Below are 20,867 nucleotides of genomic sequence, written 5' to 3' on the forward strand. Positions count from 1 at the left end.
AAAAAAAAAAAAAAAATTCCTCTGGCTGAAAGTCTTCACTCCCTCAACTAAAAGGGTCTCCCAAGTGTCCAGCACAATGAATTCAAATCATGCTAAGTCATACTATTATTTCCAATAGAAATGCTGTGGCATTTATGTCACGTTGGATCCTCTGAGATGTCAAGATGAGATTAGGTAGTCAAGAGATTTATTGGGAGAAACGCCTGTGAAGGTAAAGGAATGGAGAGCAGAAGAATGTAATGCAGGTCTGCTACCTGTGAAAGAAGAGAGGAAAGACAGTCCCGCCTAGGAAAAGCTTCAGGCCACAGCACAGTTCTGAGAAACTGTGATACTGTGTCCAGCCAGAACAAAGGAGAGTTAGTGTCTGAGGTAAGGTCTGTTCATTAGAGTAGCCTCACATCAGGTAGGCACAAGTGGCTCTACTATCCTCATCTTATTCGGTGATCAGCTGGGAGCAGTCAAAGGGAAGTATGGCCTCTATGTAGCTGTCACTCAGCTATGCTTTCCATGGCCAACTATCTTAAAAGGACATCTAAGCAGTGTACCTCTAGGACTGCCACAGTCTATTTCTTGTCCTCCACAGATCCAGTTTCCCATGGCTCCTGGGGGCCCTCTTCTTGAGGAAATACTTAGAAGAGAGAAGTTAATGGGAGGAATATAGTCCCTAGTGCCACCATTTGTCTTGAGATGGCAACCCATAGTCATCTTCTCCTACCTGCACTATCCAATCTAAATTCCCCCTCTTTATTATCTTTATTATCTTTATTCCAGAAGGTCTTAGCTGTTGGCAAACACACCCTTGTCAGGAGGAATTTGTTGCCCACGGCTAGTCAAGATAGGGCAAGACAACAGAAAAACTTGACCACAGGCATCACCTGGGATCCATACACATTCCTTCCTCCCTCTCCCATTGTATACAGGCAGCCTCATCTCTTCCTGCCGGTGAAAGTCAATGATCTCTTCTTTTCACCTGCTGGTCTCTTCATAGAAAGAGTCCAAAATGCCCTGGTGGAAGCCATAGTATATAGTTCAATGGGACACTTGCTGTGTCTCCTGCCAAGCTACACTACATTTGAGGACCAAGACCTCTAATCTCAGAGAGCCCAGAGTTGTAGAGACAAGAAGCACAAAGTTCCCCAGGATGTCTTTGGAAATGATAAGTGGGTCCACTCCTGCTTCCACTCCTTGGTTCTCAGACCTATGTATTCTTCCTGTTGAGGACACAGCACCATATGGAGAACCCCAGTTTAGTGTATACAGTGCATCCTGCAGGATGGTACCCTGTCCTTTCAGAGCATTGCCTCCAGCTGGAGCTTCAGCTATGCTTTTAGTAACCATTTCAATGCTTTATGAGGCTGGCTCCATCTAGATGATGTAGTATCTGATATGACCAGTGGATCCCATGGTTATTGTCCTATTCCCAAGCCTCCTCTGCTATGAAGTGATCCTCTGGTCAATATTATGCTGTGCGTGCTTCCAAGACTACAGATCAGCCCCAGGTAGTGGGGCTTGCTGAAGCTTTGTGGCGAGGAAAGGCAAATCTAAAGCCAGGAGACGTATCTAACCCTGTGAGGATGAACTGTGGAACCTTCCAGGACAGAAGGCCCAATGTAGCTGACTTGCCAACTACATTGGAGATGTAAAAGTTTATTTTCCAACTCAGCAAGTCCCAGAATTCTTGGGCTCTCTGTATTCCACCTACATGTTCCTTGAAACCTGGCTGGTTCTTTTCTGAACTCATCTCTAGTACCTATTATATGCAGCTAAATACAACTAGCTCACACTTTTATCATTGTGCCTGAAGACTTCTCAGCACAAATCCAAATATTTTTAGGTACATATGCTAACTTCCAAGTTACCAAAGGTGACAGTTTTAGAAAATGTCTCATCCCTGCAAAACACAGATTAACATTTTCTTTCCAGCCTCCTATAACTGTTTTCTTGTGCCCATCATTCAGTCTCCAAACCAATGCCACTTATTTTTTTGTGTTCTTGTGCCTATACCCCACTACAAATACCAATTTCTAATACCAATTAGATACTAATTTCTGATACCAAAAGCTATTGCCACAAAATGTTATATGACAAACATCCAAAAATTCAGTGGCTTAAAATAACAGTCGTTTATTGTCATTGATCTATGAATCAGCTGAGTGTTGGCAGATCCAAGCTGGGCTCCACTGTGCAGCTCTGCTGATTCAGGCTGAGCTTGGCTAGGAGAGTTTGGCTTTGCTCCATGTGTTACTCATCCTCCTCCTAGAACCAGTGGGCTAGTCATCAGCCTGTTCTGTGCTTCTGATGGCATAAGCCTAAGAAAACAAGCCCAACCACACAAGTGTTTTTCAAGCCCCTGCTTGCAACATACTTGCTAATATCCCACTAGCCAAAGTAAGTCAGGGGAGGGAGAAAAGTGAGTATTTTGAATAATAATCTAACCTACCACATGTTATTGTGGAATCATAGGTCACCTCCGAAGAGGAAAAGTCATCAGATACAAAGGATTGTGAATGAGAATGGCAGAACCTCTCTAGAGCAATATCAGAAGCTAGAAGACAATGAAATGCCTTCCAAATTTCGAGTGAAACTGTTTTAAACCTGGAATTCCATATCCGTCTAAACTATCAGTCAATTATAAGGCTAAAATAAAGATATTTTGAGACATGCACGTGTAGAGTCTCAGTTAATGTACCTCCCATAGACCTTTCCTTAGAAGCTACTGGAGAATAAGAGCCACCAAAAAGATGCAGCCAAAACAGAGAAGATAGAAAACATAGGACGTCCAATTTAGGAGAGAGATGATGGAAATTTCCAGCATGATAGCACATGAAGTTCCATATTGTTGCACAGAAAACAGCAAGACTAGTCTGGAGCAGAGGGATAGAGGGCTCCATGGCTCTCTGCAGTGTAGGGAATTTGACTGGGTAGAAAGATATCTAAAATGCTATTGTAGACAGTGGAAAAACCCAAGTATAGGTACAATGGAAAACTAAGCAAATGAAAAATAACACAATTATTTAGAAGTATGTGGAAGGAAGTAAAATCATAGTCCACTATTTTGTTCAGCCATAAACAACATTTCATATTGTAAGAAGAACTGTCCTATAACCATAGTGAGAGAATGGGAAGAAGAAAGTGAATAATACCATAATAGAAAGTCACCAGACAATACTCAAGGTTGATAAATCAGGAAAAACAATATAGCACATAATACTTAGCAATATGGAGGAAATGTATTGAGTCTGGAAAGTAGAATTAGAAAATATGAGGGTTGGGACATGGGTTTGTTATATTTGGTTGCAAATCTTTTACCAATATTGGACTGTTGTGTAAAAATATGTACATATGTTACTCTGATAAATTTTTTCAGGCCTAGGGAAATGTAATACAATTAGCTTGTATACTACTTTGGTGAGAGCAAATTTCATCTATTTTATCATTTATTGAATAAATATTTTTGCGTTGTTCTAGGTATAAATATTTTTGCTTAGTTGTAGGCATCAAAATAATTATGCACAGTGTTTGATGATTACAAAACATATTTGCATATATTTAATCTTGTGATTCAATTCTCACAACTCTGTGAGTTTGATACAGAAGCAAATTTACCTTGCTGTTAATGAATTCTAAGTTGCAGTACTGTTTGCTGAATGGACCCCTTTCTAACTCTGGAAAGGGGCCCTATCAATATGTTTAAATGGTCATATAATTTTGTAAATTATACCCAAAAAAAAAGCCTTTTGTTAAGATCACTTCAACTCCTAAAGCATCATCTTTCCCCTTATGTGAACATTTTCTAAATAAACATACACTTTTGTACCCAATTCATATCAAAAATTTTTATTCTTTTGCTTAAAGAAGGCTCCACCAAATAGTGAAAATGTCAGGCTCACCAAAACTTGAATTCATCCCGGGTAAGTATTATCTGTCCTATTTGACAAGCTGATGAATGAGGTTAAATGGCTTTGCCCAAGTTTGCACATCTGGACTTAAACTCAAGTATGTGAATGTCCAAACCCATTTTCTTGGGTGCCTTATAATCCATCTCTAGATGGTAGAAGAAAAGTTAAGAGTCGTTAGTCCTGCTCCTGGAAAAATCCATCCTGGAACGTGGGTAGAAGAAGGGCAAGCCTGAGCCACTGGGCTTGGGGTTCACGTGGTGGTGTTTTGAGGAACAGGTGGTGGTGAATGACACAAAAAGAAAGGTCATTGAAGACAAATTATGATGATACACAATGTTCTCTTTGTCTGCCTTTGCCTAGCCACTGGGGAACAACAACACTAAAATGCCTCCTGTGAAACACAGTCCTGTTGGGATAGGAACAGGTCTCCTTTCTCCAGATGTCTCTCATTTATTCCAGTCTGGTATCTGAGAACAGCTCTGAGTATCGCTCTGGAACCAGTGTGAGGCTGGCTGAAGTCAGAGATCAGGGAATCGAAGGCTCAAGATTAGAGACGTTTCAGGTAACTAAGCCCAACCCCTCAAAGAGAGGAGGCAGAGCGCAGGGAGAGGCAGTCCACACAGTGCTTAAGAGCAGGGTTCAAACCCGGTTCCTGCCTGGGTGGAAGCCGTATGACTTCGAGCAAGCTACTTAATCTCTCTGCCTCAGTTTCTTCATGAGTAAACTGGGAATAGCAATATGCGTCCATAATCTCTTTTCTACAATTCAGAATGCAAAAATCTAAAATAATTTCAAAATTTTTTGGTGGGAAGAGATGATTTGAACTCATTTGGCAACAAAATGTAACCCAACTCATGTAAAAGTATTCCATTTAATGCAAAAATTCACATGCGTCACTGTATAAATATTAATGTATTTGATTATGGAGAACAGTCCCATGGGGGTGTTTTCCATCATAAGGTGTATGTGCCATATACCTTTCTAAAATCCAGAAAATTAAGAATTTTGGTCCTAAGGTTTTCAGATAAAAGCTGTGGATCTGAAATGCCTATTTCACAAGGTTGTCATGAGGGTTAAATAAATAATAAAGGAAAGGTGCTTAGAAGAGTACTTGGAAGAAACTAAGTGTTCTAGACGTGTTTTCTATTACGGAGAATGCTCCCCCCACGAAGTATATTCCTGAGAGATGTTACCTGGCATTTATCTGACTCCTAGGAAGGAGAATTCACTTCTTTATGGGTCAGTCTAGTTTAACTATCGGATATTTCTGATCTAACCTTATAAAAAGCTGAAATTTGCTTTCTCTAACTTCCCCACACCGGTCATAGCTATATTTCAACACAACTTTTACAGGAGCTACTCTGCCTCCCCTGGGTCTTCTTTTCTACATGGTTAATTGTTCATCACATATTGCTCAGACCTATCTGTTAGTTCCCCTCCCTCACCTCCGCCCCACTCCAGTTTGCCATTATATCCTTTCAAATGCAGTGCCCAAAATAAAACCCAGAGGTCTATATAGGTTCTGATCAGCATAGAGTGCAGTCCACATTTTTCCTATGCTCCAGACTATGAAAAACAACTGCATCTCTGTGTGAAAACAGAAGCGAGATGAGAGGAGATCTGGAAACGCAATCAAGGCCATCTAGGAGTTTCATTAGAAAAACATACTTTAAAGATTCAATTTCAAACCAATTTTTTTCTGGTTTCCCAGAACTGAGATGGAAAACAGTGAGCAGCCTAGACTGATGGAAATGTGAGAGTCAAACAGTGTAGAGGTAGGGTGGGTGACGTTATACCAATTCATTTACTGCGAAACACTACAGACAGTAATGACAGAGCTAGTGTGAAGGTCATGGACCATATCCCACAGTCCAAGAAAAATGAATGATATTCCAACAGAAGGAGAAGAACAGAGCTAAATAAAACTCTGACAAGTAGCCGCGCCAATCCATAGCAAATTACTGTGAAACAGGAGGACACTGCTCCCTCCGGTGGGCACAGCTAGATTTTGCCTCATGTCTGGCCCCAGCCCTGATACCCTCTGGTTAAAGGGAACCTGAGCAAATAAACCCACCAGAGGGGAAGTAATCCGTTTCCAAGGTAGAAATGTGATCACTCATTCAAGACGTGATGGGAATGATGAGAAAAAAAACGTTCTTCTCTTACAGTGACCATCCTGGCTACCTGCAAAGTATGCTTAGAATTCTAGATTCCTTTGGAGTCTTAGTAAAGATCTCCCAAGGGCTGGCTGATGGGTACATGGGGATTTATTATTTTATTCTTCCTACTTTGTGGATGTTTAAAATTTTTCATAATAAAATATTTTGAAAAAATCCTCAGGTAACCATAACTTTTTAAAACAAGTAGAGACCCATGATGACAGTCTAATAATTGCATCTGTCCTCCTTTTCCCCACACTGAAGTTTTTTTTTTTAAATTAGATGGTACCTTCATTACTAAACTGGTTGGGAAAATGTTGGTAATTTTTTATGTGGACACAGTAGATCATATAAAAGATGACAGACCTAATAACTGAACACACAAATAAACTATCCAGAAAGAATTTGGACACTGAAAACTACGTTCAAAGCTAGGTTGATGAATGAAATTGTCATCAGGCTAATATCTGGGTAAAGGGAAGGATGTTAATAAGTTTGGGAATCTTAAGCCTGGTTTCTTGTTCAGTCTCCTGAGAAATGGACTGTGATCATGGTCCTCAGACTCAAACCAAACCCCGTACAACCACACAGACAAAAGGGTAGCCAGGACATTGATTAGGCTAATAGACTTTGACTTCATTCTGGTCCAATGCATCTATGAATTGACTTCCAATTTATTTATTAATACTTGGGTTAAAGTGAATGCTCCAGAATGAGCTGATGATGTTTTGTGTGCTGACACTTGGCTCCAGGCAGGGCCTCCAGGGGACCAGAACTCTTGAGCACCATTTCCTATCCTTTTGGACCGGCCACCTACCCCAGTCACTAGTGTAGGCAAGCAGTTCCACATAGGCATAACCTGACCTTGCCTCAGTCCAAACACTGGACCTGTAGCTTTTGCTCCAAGGCTTGTCTGACACCAAAGTCTGTGATGCCTGTGGAAAGCTGCTTGGCAGTAATGCATGTACAACCCATAAGGTGGGCAATTACTACTTTTGAGGCTCCCTTTGGATGGGATGTTGTAGGTGAAGAGGATTAAGAATCCCCATGTCCCCATCAGCCAGCCCTTGGGAGATCTTTACCAAGACTTCAAAGGAATCTAGAATTCTAACCATACTTTGCAAGTAGCCAGATGGTCACTGCAAGAGAAGAATGTTTTTCTCATCATTTCCGTCACAGCTTGAGTGGTAAGTGCAGATCCAGTGGCAACACAATTAAGGCTGTCATCTGTGGTGGATTGGGATGAGGTACAGGTGGAAGGGAGAGGCTCTGGGTCAAGTGGTAGCTATGGTACTTGAACAATATGGAGGCAATGATAATTGTAAAGGAATGTGGAGTTCATTGGCTTTTGTTAACTGCTTTGAAAGTCTCAAAATAAGAAAATGACAGGGTCATGTTAGCCAACTATCAACTCAAGCCCACAGTGAATAGAGCAATGGTTAAAAGAATTTGATCTCCTGCAGGCACAGGGAATACTGTCTTGAAGATTAAGACAACAGGTGACAGAGTCATAGAGGAGACAGAACGACAAGCCTTCACAGGTTTCCTATTTCAAAGTTAGAACCCTGATAGGAAAAGCTTAAGATCTTAAGAGCTGGGATAGGACAGACAAGTCTGAGAATATTGAGTCACTAGATTAATTTTCATCCTCTAGGAGAGCAAAGTCAGCCTTCTCCTTGCTGGGGACATCAGCCTCATCACGCCAGGAGATCCTGAAAATACCTCATCTGAATCTTGCTGTGCAAAGTGATGTCTGTCTTCCTCAAGGTCTCCTTCCATCTCCAATTCACTGGGTCCATGATAACTGGAGTCGGTTTTGGCTCAAGCAGGTGGGGAAATGTATCCCTGCTGCAGTAGGAAATAGTTTACTAAAGAAACTGAAGGACCTGGTATATTACACTGTTCTCACACTGCTATAAAGAAATACCTAAGACTGGGTAATTTATAAAGGAAAAAGGTTTAACTCACAGTTCTGCATAGCTGGAGGGGCCTCAGGAAACTTACAATCGTGGTGGAAAGCAAAGAGGAAGCAAATCCTTCTTCACAGGGTGGCGGGAGCGAGAAGTGTAAGCAGGGGAAATGCTAATGCTTATAAAATCATCAGATCTCATGAGAACCCACTCATCACAAGAACAACATGGGGGAAACCTCCCTCATGATCCAATCACCTCCCTCCCTCAACACGTGGGGATTACAGGCCCCACCCTCAGCACATGGGGATTACAATTCGAGATGAGATTTGGGTGGGGACACAGAGCCAAACCATTCACCTGGGTAATGTATATAGGCAGGAACCTGGATAAGCTTGTGAAAGTGGATCTTGAGGATGTTGGACTCGGGTGGGTGAGTGGAATAGAAAGCTGGATAACAGTGAATTTATTGACCTGGGAGCACCCTTCCTTGATTTAAACTCAGTGTCCTGGCAAGGATACCAGTAGCAATACACTGCAAGAGTGATTTCTTGAGGCTTGGACAAAATAGTGGCCTATAATAAATAAAGTCCAGAGGCTGGAACTTGCCTGGACTGGAGCTTGCCATAGCATTAAGGAAGGAGTCAGAAACCTCAGGGATGTGAAAATATTAAAGATACTTATTTTTTCTTTTGATTATGTAGTTATGACAGATTTCAGAAAGTTTTCATCAGGAATTCACAGAGGCAAAATGTAATTAAATTTCTACAAGCATTTATGTATTTAAAAGTTTGTAGGGCCAGGTGCTATGGCTCACGCCTGTAATCCCAACATTTTTGGAGGCCAAGGTGGGTAGGATTGCTCAAGCTCCGGAATTCAATACCACCTAGGTAACATGGAGAGTCCCTGTCAACAAATTTTAAAAGAGCCAGGCGTGGCGGCACACACCTGTAGTCCTAGCTACTCGGGAGGCTGAGGTGGGAGAATCACCTGAGCCCAGGAGATTAAGGTTGCAGTGAGCTGTGATTATGCCACTGCACTCCGGCCTGGGTGACAGAGCGAGACACTGTCTCAAAAAATATAAACTTGGTAGGAAACACACATAGATGCCACTTTACAAAACTGAATTCCATCAAGCTCTTCAATTTTTGTCATCCTCCTCAAATGACATAAATTGGCAAATAAGGCACAATTTATTCTTGAACAATAGTAACTAAGGTTTTTTGTTTTTGTTTTTCTGAGAAGGAGTCTCTCTCTGTCTCCCAAGCTCGAGTGCAGTGGCACAATCTCAGTTCCCTGCAGCCTCCACCTCCCAGGTTCAAGCTATTCTCCTGCCTCAGCCTCCTGAGTAGCTGGGACTAAAGGCGTGTGCCACCATGCCCAGCTAATTTTTTGTAGTTTTAGTAGAGATGGGGTTTTACCGTGTTAGCTAGAATGGTCTCGATCTCCTGACCGCATGATCCACCCACCTCGGCCTCCCAAAGTGCTAGGATTACAGGCATGAGGCACTGAGCCCGGCAGTAACTAACTTTTAAGAGATTTAATTTTATTGTGGTAAAATATACAGAACATACAACCTGCCATTTTAAGTGTACAGTTGAGTGGCACTAAGTGTACTCTCACTGTCATGTAACCATTCCCACCATCCATCTCCAGAACGTTTTTATCACCCTAAACTGAAACTGTTCGCATTAAACAATAACTTCCCAATCTACTATTCCCCCAGACCCTGGCAACCTCTATTTTACTTTCTGTTTTCATGAATTTGTGTGTTCTAAGTACTTCATATGAATGGAATCATACAATATTTTTCCTTTTGTGCTTAGTTTAGTTAGCATAATGTTTTCAAAGTTCATCCTTGAAAGGATGATGTAGGAGATATCCAAATATCTTTCCTTTAAAATGATGAATAATATTCCATTGTATGTATATACATCCACTTGTCTGTTTTGACATTTGAATTGTTTATGCCTTTTGGCTTTTGCAAATTAACACTTCCATGGACATTGGTGTACAAGTATCTATTTGAGTCTCTGCTTTTAATTCTTTAATTCTTTGGGGCATATACTTAGGAGTGGAATTGCTAAATCATATGGTAATTCTCTGTTTAACTTTTTGAAGAACCACCAAACTGCTTTCCATTGCAGCTGCACAATTTTATATTCCCACCAGCAATGCACAGGAGTTCCAATTTCTCTACATTCTTTCCAACAACTGATATTTTCCTTTTTAAAAAAACAGTGGTGCATGGTAGCTCACCCTTGTAATCTCAGCACTTTGGGAGGCCAAGGCGGAAGAATCATTTGAGGCCAGGAGTTGGAGACCAGCCTGGACAACATAGAAAGAGTGTGTCTCTACAAAAACATTAAAATAAAAGAATTTAGCTGGCATGGTGGTGCATGCCTGTAGTCCCAGCTACCCCAGAGACTGAAGCGGAAGAATCACTGAAGCCAGCCCAGGAGTTTGAGGCTGCAGTGAGCTATGCGTGCCACTGCATTCCAACCTGGGTGACAGAGCAAGACCCCTGACAGAGCAAGACCTGGGTGACAGAGCAAGACCCTGTCTGAATCTTCAAGACAGTGAGCTGTGAGTGCCACTGCATTTCAGACTGGGTGACAGAGCAAGACCCTGTGTCTTTTTGCTCAAAAGCAAAACAAAACAACACAAAAATCCTAACAGGTGTGAAGAATTTAGATTTCTTTTTCTATTAATTCTTTAAACATTTTTATCCCTCCTCTTTTTCCTTTCCTTCTTTTACTTCAAATGCACATATGATATTGTTCCCCAGCTCACTGATGTGCCGTTTCTCCATCTTTTCTCTGTGCTTCACTTTGGGCAGTTTCTTTTCCTGTGTCATTATGTTCACTGTTCTTTTCTTCTACAATGTCTCACCTGCTATTATATCTATCCAGTGAGTTTTCAATTTTGGGTGTCATATATTTATCGCTAAAAGCTTCAGTTTAGTCCCTTATAAATCTTTTATTTCTTATAACTTTCACGTTCTTTCGTCTCTTTATACAAGAAACATATTTCTTTCTTTCTTTCTTTCTTTTTTTAAGACAGTGTCTCACTCTGTCGCCCAGGCTGGAGTGAGTGGCACAATCTCAGCTCACTACAGCCTCAACCTCCTGAGCTCAGGTGATCCTCCCATCTCAGCCTCCCAAGTAACTGGGATACAGGTGTATACCACCACACCTGAATAATTTTTTGTATTTTGTGTAGTGATGGATTTTCACGTTGCCCAGGATGGTCTCGAGCTGCTGGGCTCAAGCAATCCACCCACCTCAGCCTCCCAAAGCACTGGGATTACAGGTGTGAACCACCAGGCCTAGCCAACATATTTCCAATAGCGATATTAACCTTCTTGTCTGATAATCCCATAGTCTCTGCTGTTTCTGGGACTGAGTCTTGTGACTAATTTTTCTCTTGACTATTCTTCATATTTTCTTTTTCTTCATATGTCTATTAATTTCAGATTGGATTCTAGATATTGTGAAGTTTACATTGTTGGGTGCTGAAATTTTATATTTCTTAGAAGAGTGTTGAATCTTTTCTGTTGGGTTTTTACTTGAAGATTAGTTTGATCCTTTTGAGGTATGTTCTAGGATCCTTTAGTGTTTTCTAGAGTAGCATTTGTTTGAGAAATAATTTAGCCCCACTTCAAACTGTTGCCTTTCCAGGATTTTTACTGAATGTCATGTGTATTCACCAAGGTCCCTTTACTCTGACTAGAGGGAACTCAAATGATTCCCAGCTCTGTGTGAACCCTGGTTATTGGTTATTTGTCTTACAGCTTACACAGAATTATTCTTTCCTTGAAAGTTGTTCTTGTCCAGCCCTATGGGATTTCATTCTATTCCTGACTAGTTTGGTGTTCAGGCAAAGAGTCAACCTCCCAAGTAGCTGGGACCACAGGTGTGCACCACCACACCCAGCTAATTTTTTGTATTTTTTGTAGAGACAGGATGTTGCCATGTTACTCAGGCTGGTCTCAAATTCCTGGGCTCAAGCAATCCATCCACCTCAGCCTCCCAAAGTGCTGGGATTACAGGTGTGAGCCACTGCACCCAGCCAGAGATTTCTTGAGAGCTCTCCTCTCAAGCAATGCTATGGTTTGAATGTTTGTCCTCTCTGAAACTCATGTTGAAACTTAATTCCCACTGTAACAATATTAAGAGCGTGGGAAATTCAACTATAGTATTTTGAGAAGCAGCATCTTTGGAGGTCATTCAAAAGAGATAAGGTCATGAGTGTGGGATGTGAGTGGCTTCATAGAGGAGAAAGAAACCTAAGCTAGCATGCTTAGCTCCCTCTCTATGCCCTATACCACCTTGGGACTCTGCAGAGAGTCCCTACCAATAGGAAGGCCCTCACCAAATGCACCCTCTCAATCTTGGACTTTTAGCCTTCAGAACTGTGAGAAATAGATTTCTCTTCATTATAAACTACGTAGTCTCAGGTACTTGGCTATAACAACAGAAAATGGACTTAGACAGGTTCTCTGCCTTATAAATCATAGCTACCTTGGTCTTCTTGAACTATAATCTCTGTTTAATTCAGTGGAAATGACCACATTCTGTACCATTTCATCTCCCTGAATTACAATCCTGGAGCTACCTACAGGAAGAAAGCCTACATGAGGGTGTATTTTGCCCCCTCCTTTTCATGGGGATCATAATCTCATTGGACTTTTATCCAATGTCTTAAAATAATTTTTTCCTACATTTTGTTTAGTTTTCTAGTTGCTTACTTTCAAAATGTAACCACATGCTGGCTTACTCCTTCGTGATTGAAAGCAGAAGTTCTTGAAAAGGATTTTCAGTGCCAGCTCAGGTTCAGGTAGAACGACCTGTCGGTAATTACACTGTCCTCCAGAATATTGTATATATGTGCTAAAACAATAGCTGATACATGGTGCTATGTACCCAATGTCTAGCAACATTGGTCCAGGAAACATGAGGTAGAAGTAGGATTGCCCCCCTCACCATCACTTCTTATGATCCACTTAAAAATGTTGTGCAATTCCCATCAAATGAGCTTAGGTCCTGCTGAATTAATTGTCCCACCTTCAGGTAGGTGAATGTGTGCACCAAGAAATGACAGCACTTCCATTCACCTTAAAGTGTGATTATTGCTTTTGAATTTGGGGTTCCTCATGGCAGTAGACCAGCAAGAAAAAAGAAGTGTTCCTATGCTGAAAAGAGTAATCGACTCTGATTACCATGAGGAGCTAAGGCTGTTGTTACCTTATGTGTGCAGGAAGGACTGTGTCTCGGACATAGAAGATTCACAGGGACACCTATTGATGATTCCATGACTGGTGATGGCGGATGGGCAATCGCAGTGATCATGACTTTACAAGGTCAACTAAAGGCTCAGACCCCTCAGAGATAAAGTTTTGAGTCAGACATCAGGAAAGCAACCTACATCAGCCAAAGAATTGGCTGAGGTTAAGGGAAATCTAGAGCAAATGGTGGAAAATGGAGATGACAAGTACTATTTATGGACTTGGAACCTATTGCATCAGCAGAGAATGTAAGTTGTTCTATTAACCTTCCTGTATTTAGTCTTTGTAGGATTTGGAGCTAGCCACAATCTAGAAGACTCTGGGCAGATTGGACTTAATGTAGAGCACAAAAGTCCTAAGAAGGGCAAAGGTGAAACGTAATGGAAATCTGTTGTGGTTTCAAAACATGTTCTTAACTTCTTTGACGTTCCTTCCTTCAAAAACTGAAGCCTAGGCTGGAAGCGGTAGCTCACGCCTGTAATCCCAGCACTTTGGGAGGCTAAGGTGGGTGGATCACGAGGTCAGTAGTTCAAGACCAGTCTGGCCAATACGGTGAAACCCTGTCTCTACTAAAAATACAAAAATTAGCCAGGTGTGGTGGCTCATGCCTGTAGTCCCAGCTACTCGGGAGGCTGAGGCAGAAGAATTGCTTGAACCCGGGAAGTGAAGGTTGCAGTGAGCCGAGATCATATCACTGCACTCCAGCCTGGGCGACAGAGCGAGACTCTGTCTCAAAAAAAAAAAGCGAGTTGAGGGGAGGAGAAAGTCTTATTCGCTTCTACTGGAGTGTGGAATGTGCCCAGTGATTCACTTCTAAGTAATAAAAGGTGGTGGAAGTGACAGTGTGGGATTTCCAAGACTAGGTCATAAAAGACATTGTGACTTCCCCCCGCCAATAATCACTCACTCTGGGGGATGCCATGTGCCATGTTATAAGGACATTCAGCACCCCTATTGTAAGGCCCATGTGGCAGGGACACTGGAGCCTCCTGCCAAGGGCCATGTAGTGCACCACTTTGAAAGTGGATCTTTCACCCCAATCAAGTTTTCAGATAAATGTAGCCCTGGCTTAAAATATTGAATATAATGTCATGGCAGACCCTGAGCTAGAATCAGCCAGCTAAGTGACTCCTGAATTTCTGACCCACAGGAATTATGGAGAATAGCTGTTTGTTTGTTGTAAGACACTAAGTTTGGAGGGTAATCTGACTCTTGATTCTGCATAGGCTTTGACCAGCTACACACAGGTGCAATCTGAAGCATCCCACGTCAGTCCATGCATGCTGTGTACCTCTAGCTCCCTACCTTGGGAATTCTCTAAGATGCAGGGCACCTGCAAGAGGGGTTTAAGCACTGACACAAGGAGAAAGAAGCCAACAGATAAATGTTTTCCCTTCTACCACTCAGGTGTTAGGTTCTGAAGTGGACTTCAGAAAACTCCTCAAAGGTCCTGATAGGCTTGTACAGCAGTTGCTCAGTTGCAGCCAATGTGATCCTGTGTTTTTCTTTTTACCTCACTTTTTATTATAAAAATGTTCAAGCATGCAGAGAAGTTGAAAGAATTCTACAGTCAAAACCCATATATCCCTATCTAGATTGTACAACTAACATCTTACTCTATTTCTTTTGTCATATATATATCCATTTGTCTATTGTTCTATCCATCTACTAATCTATTTTATTTTTAATGCATTTCAAAGTACTTTTCAGATAACGGTATAATTCACCTTTAACACTTCAGCATGCATCCCATTAACTAAACTTCGGTATTCATTTACGATGTTTTTCTTCTAAGGCAAAATTTATATTCAATAAAATGAACAATTGTAAGTGTACCATTCAGTAAGTTTTGAAAAGTACATTGACATGTGTAACCCAAACTCCTCTGAAGATGTATAAGAACATTCCCTCATGCCTGCTCTCTGTCAACTCCTACTTCTACGCCCACATCTGCGCAGATCACTGTTTTGATTTTTCTTCATTGCAGATTAGTTCTGCCTATTCTAGAACTTTAAATAGGAAAATACCATATTCTTTTTGTGTAAGGCTTTTTTCACCCAGCATGCTTTAATATTTACCCATATTATTATATCTATATTCCTTTTTATGGCTGGGCAATACTCCATTGCATGGACATACCATAGTTTGTTTATCCATTCTTCTGTCAATGGGCTGTTTCCAGTTTTTGTTTGTTTGTTTGTTTTTGGTTTTTGTTGTTGTTGTTTTTGAAACAAGGTCTTACTCTATCACCAGGCTGGGTGATCATGGCTCACTACAGCCTTGAACTCCTGGACTCAAGTGATCCTCCCACCTCAGCCTCCTGAGTAGCTAGGACTACAGATGTGTGCCACCACGCTGGCTAATGTTTGTTTTTTTTGTTTGTTTGTTTGTTTGTTTGTTTTTTAAAGACAGGGTCTTGCTATATTCCCCAGGCTGGTCTCAAACTCCTGGCCTCAAGCAATCCTCCTACCTGAGGTTCTCAAAGTGCTAGGATAACAGGCGTGAGCCACCATGCCTGGCCTGTTTCCAGTTTCTGACTGTAACACATAATGCTGCTGTGAACATTCTTAAACAAGTCTGTTTATATACACATATTTTCATTTCTCTGGGCAAATATCTAGGAATGAAATTGCTGGGTCATAGAAGGTGTGTGTTTAGTTTTTTAAGAAAGTGCCAGACCTTTCCAAAGCAGTTGTACCAATTTACACCCCTACCAACAATTTATGAGAGCTCTGATTGTTCCACACCCTCACCAACATTTGTTACTGCAGTATTATTAATGCAGCCATTCTAATAGGCATCTAGTAGGTATCTCGTTTGGTTTTCATTTGAATTCTGATGACTAGTAACACTGAGGCCTTTCACGTGCTTGTTGGTCACTCCTCTATTGACAGAGCATGCTTGCAATGGCTTTTCTGCCCCTGCTTTACTCTCTCATTCCTCACTCCTGATCCCCAGTATCATTTTGCAAATAAACTACCTGTCTATGACTCTTTGTCTTGGCTTAACTTTAGGCATATACAGGCTAAGAAATATAGAAGCAGCTGGGAGAGCAAAGAAGGTATAACCCCATCCCTAACCTCATCCCCACCCCTGTGAAAAGGGAAAAGAGGATGCTTCTTCATTCTGGTGAAATTTCACCCCTTATTGGTTAACAGGTGTGTTTCCACACAGTGTCTGTGGAAGGAATCCCGAAAACTGCACCTCTGGCTGGGAATATTCTACATTGACCACATGCAGATACATTTCTATATCCCTTACCACAAAAAAAGAATCTTATGTCATTTAACTCCCTATTGTCATTGCAGTAAGAATCACTAAGATGGTCATTCACACCAAGTTCAAACATAAAGGGCACTGATCTGAGAAATAAGCAGAGAAATGGCTTGGAAAGAAAAATTACTCCTTCATACCTCACAGGTTTCATACAAGACCTAGGCTGGCCTCCATGTGGTGGGCACCATCTTTCCCTCCTCACCCAGAGTACTCTGAAGCACCTCATGACTCTCCAGCATCCAGGCCCAGGAGGATGCGGCTGAGAGAGAAGATCCCCTCCTCCTACTTTCTCCTTTGGTCTGTCCTGTCCTCATGTTCGGCACTAGGATCTATGTTTTCCTGCAACAACAACAACAACAATAAAACTTAAAATTTAGATGCTTCTAAACTTAGATACAGAACCAACACCTTAGGCCCAGGCACGGTGGCTCACGCATGTAGTACCAGCACTTTGGGAGGCCGAGGCAGGAGGATCAGTTGTGGTCAGGAGTTTGAGACCAGCCTGGCCAACATGGTGAAACCCTGTCTCTACTAAAAATAAAATAAAGTTTTAAAAAATTAGCCAGGTGTGGTAGTGTACACCTGTAATCCCAGCTACTCAGGAGGCTGAAGGAGAAGAATTGCTTGAACCTGGGAGGCGGAGTTTTCAGTGAGCCGAGACTGCACCACTGCACTCCAGCCAGGGCGACAGAGCAAAACTCCATCTCAAAAAACAACCACCACCACCAAAAAAAAAAAAAAGAACTACCACCTTAAAAAGATGCATTGAATTCACATTCAATAATGTGAATACACAGGCATTCAATAACTGTTGGTTGAAAGAAAGTGAATGTATAAATGAATGGATGCACATTGCAATAGCAGCACAAGACAGTATGTGATTTATATGACTCCATTGCTCTTCCTGCCCCTCAGGTCACCTTTTCTTACGTCTGCCTCTGGTTCTGTCCACCCCTTTTGGCTGCTGGCTTCTGAAGGAACATCTTCCAGATCATCATCAGCCTCACTGTCTGGTATATAGTAAACAAGGATCTCCGGAACTGGGGGACCCAGGTTTCCTGCCAGCACACAGAAGACTTCTAACCGCATTCCTCCCCCAAACACCTCTCCACTCCTTACCCGTGTCCCCCAGCCTCCAGGAACCATATTATAAGGCAAGTGGTTGGGGTGACAGTGAGACCCGGTCCTCACAGTAAAGGTAAAGTGGTGTCCTTTCCAAGTACCAGGCATTGTCAGTCTCAATCGGCGAGTTCACATAAAACCTAGGTTCCCTGTTTGTCTGCCTTCCTCATCCTGAACATGACTGAGTGCCAGGGGAAGTACACTTCCTCTTCTCTCGAATTGAAAAAAAAAAAAATGCATATATATAACAGAAACATCCACGAAAGCAAGCCCTTCTGTTTAACGTGGCTCTTGTTACCATTTCCAGAGACAGAGCGCTTGTCCTGAAAAACAGACTACCAGAACGTTTTGCCTCCTCTGCTCTCATTCCAACCTCTACCCGTCCCTTAACAAGGCCTAGAGGGTTCAAAGGCAAACAATCTAGATGAAAGGTGATTTCTATAATAGTTCAGAATCATGGAAGCACTAAAGGGAATGGGGTGGCTGCCCCAAGCAGGGAAAGCTGAACAAAAGGCCAGAGGCAGAAATGAGCCGGGCGGAAACCAGCCGTAGAAGTAAAGCTGCACTGGCTGAGAGCCTGGGGGGAGAGGGCACTTACTCTGGCAGTAGTGGTGGAAGGAGAAATGCTTTTCTCAGGATTGCAATGGGGGAATTGAAGGGGGTTGGAGTGTCAGATATGTTACTTAGAGAACGGTTCCATAAAGAAACACAAACAGTGCGACTTTGGGGGTTTTCTCATGTTTGCATGTGACCTTATTTACGTGGAAGATTAATACCGTGCTCTTTTTTTCACTAGTATTTGGTAAAATCCTATTACTTTCTTGGTTTCTGTTTCTGGAAAAATTGGGCTGTACAGGCTTACATTTGCTCTCAACTTGGAACTTTTAGGGAATATCAATTTTACTTTACTGTACAATATAGAGGCAGGTGAAAATTTCTAATAGTTTTAAGTTTGTTGTCTCTATTAATAAACTGTGTCCTTAGAAATATAATTTGAGAAGCTGGGCATGGTGGCTCACATCTGTAATCCCAGCACTTTGGGAGGTCAAGGTGGGTGGATCACTTGAGGTCAGGAGTTCAAGGCCAGCCTGGACGACGTGGCGAAACTCTGTCTCTTTTGTATTTTTGTGAAAATACAAAAGTTAGCCGGGTGTGGTGGCACATGGTGGTAATCCCGGCTACTCGGGAGGCTGAGGCAGGAGAATCGTTTGAACCTGGGAGGCGGAGGTTGCGGTGAGCCGAGATTGTGCCACTGCACTCCAGCCTGGGTGAAAGAGTGAGACTCTGTCTCAAAAAAAAATATATATATACACATACATATAAAAATTGAAGAACTTGGTCTTCTCGGACTCTGAAGACTTTGGAAACTGCTGTCTTCCTGGAAACAGAACCTATGAAAAGCTGTGGCTTTGATTGTCTTACTTGGTAGTTTGCCCAGGGAACAAGTTAGTCATTGATGTGTCTCTTTTTCTAAATAGCACAAGTTCTTGTGAGACTCTTCTATTGAATTAGAAGGGTATTATTGGCATATTTGTCTTCCTTTATATGCATGATAGTAAAATAAAAGCATGTCACTCTGCTAGGTTTCTTATTTTTCATTCTACCCATAAACCTTCTTGAATGAAATTGTTCACGTTAATGAGAGATTATGGAATCATTAAGTTCTCAGATAGATACAATAGGCATTATCCCAAAGCTAAGAGAAGAGGATACAATACTGTACCTCCAGCGTCGAGAGGGTGGTTGCTGTTGTCTTGTTTTGCTTTAAAATGTTAACAATGGCAACGGCCAACTTGTGGCTGTCACTTTTTCCCATGTTCCTTCTGCTGTGCCACCACCCCTTCACTCCCTCCATTTCTAACTCCACAAAGTAGATCATCTTCAGGTCCTTCAGGTTCTTTCTTTTACCTATTTGTGTATTTATTAAGCAAATGTTCAGAGAGTACCCACCATAAGTGATGTACTTCTACTCCCTGACTTTCTCATCTGAAAACTACTATTAATTCTTTTCCTCAAACTTCCTTCTTATCAGCTTCTTCAATTGTGTCAAGTCCTTCAAGGCCTGGACCATATGTCCCCCCTGCCTTATATTCCTTTCTATTCTCCATCAGGAAGATGACATGTTTCTTTATATTCCTAGTATACTTTGTAGGGACCTCTGTTCTAGAAAATAACACACATTTATTCATCCATTGCAGTGGATTCCACATGTATTTATTAAGGCATTCTCCTAGGTCCCAAGAAGATAAAAAGAATAAGAAGATAAAATCCATTCCTCTCACTCCAGCTAAAGAAATGAGGGTAAACTAATATTCAGACAAATAATTGACACAGAATGATAATTGTCAAATAAAACACAAAGATATGTTTTCACATATTTTTCACCCTCTTTCTCTTTATCACTACTTTCGAAGCTTTGTGAAAGCAGACATGGGGTATCTTTACATCCCTGCATCTGGCACATTTGGCCAGTAAGGTGTCAGCAGGTATTTAGTGAATGGCAGAATGAACAACTCTTTTTTTTTTTCTTTATATAATTGTTAAATATACTAGAGACTTTAAGACAATTTTAATGTTATTTAAGAGACTATAAAAAACATTAATGAGTTAAGCACCTCTTCATTATTGCAATTCAGGTTACCTGTAGGGACACTCAAACGCAAGTAGTTAGTTACCTGTGCTAAAATGGTACCATTGTTGGTCATCAACTTGCATTTTAAAGCAATAATTTAACAAAATTGCATTATGTATATTGTTGTCATCAAAATATAACTGGCAACATTAATCTTCTAGAATTTAATTTCACTTGGATTTTTTTTCCTCTTGTCTACTACAGATTTTAAAATGTTTAAATCTTTTTATGTATATACTTTCAGTTCTAGGTTACATAGGCACAACGTGTAGGTTTGATACATAGGTATACGTGTGCCATGTTGGTTTGCTGCACCCATTAACTCGTAATTTACATTAGGTATTTCTCCTAATGCTATCCCTCCCCCAGCCTCCAACCCCTTGACAGGCCCCTGTGTGTAATGTTCCCCACCCTGTGTCCATGTGTTCAATTCCCACCTATGAGTGAGAACATGCAGTGTTTGGTTTTCTGTCCTTGTGATAGTTTGCTTAGAATGATGGTTTCCAGCTTCATCCATGTCCCTGCAAAGGACATGAACTCATCCTTTTTTATGGCTGCATAGTATTCCATGGTGTATATGTG

The 20,867-nt window shown here is 41.4% G+C and overlaps 1 pseudogene; it reads right to left on the minus strand.

Annotated features, from left to right (window-relative positions):
- LOC105551612 overlaps nt 1-17,620 on the minus strand; it is a 29,432-nt pseudogene extending 11,812 nt beyond the window's left edge.
- Nucleotides 17,621-20,867: the final 3,247 nt, after the last annotated feature.

This window comes from Mandrillus leucophaeus, unplaced genomic scaffold (genome assembly GCF_000951045.1).
Source record: "Mandrillus leucophaeus isolate KB7577 unplaced genomic scaffold, Mleu.le_1.0 Scaffold114, whole genome shotgun sequence".
Taxonomy (NCBI): Eukaryota; Metazoa; Chordata; class Mammalia; order Primates; family Cercopithecidae; genus Mandrillus; species Mandrillus leucophaeus.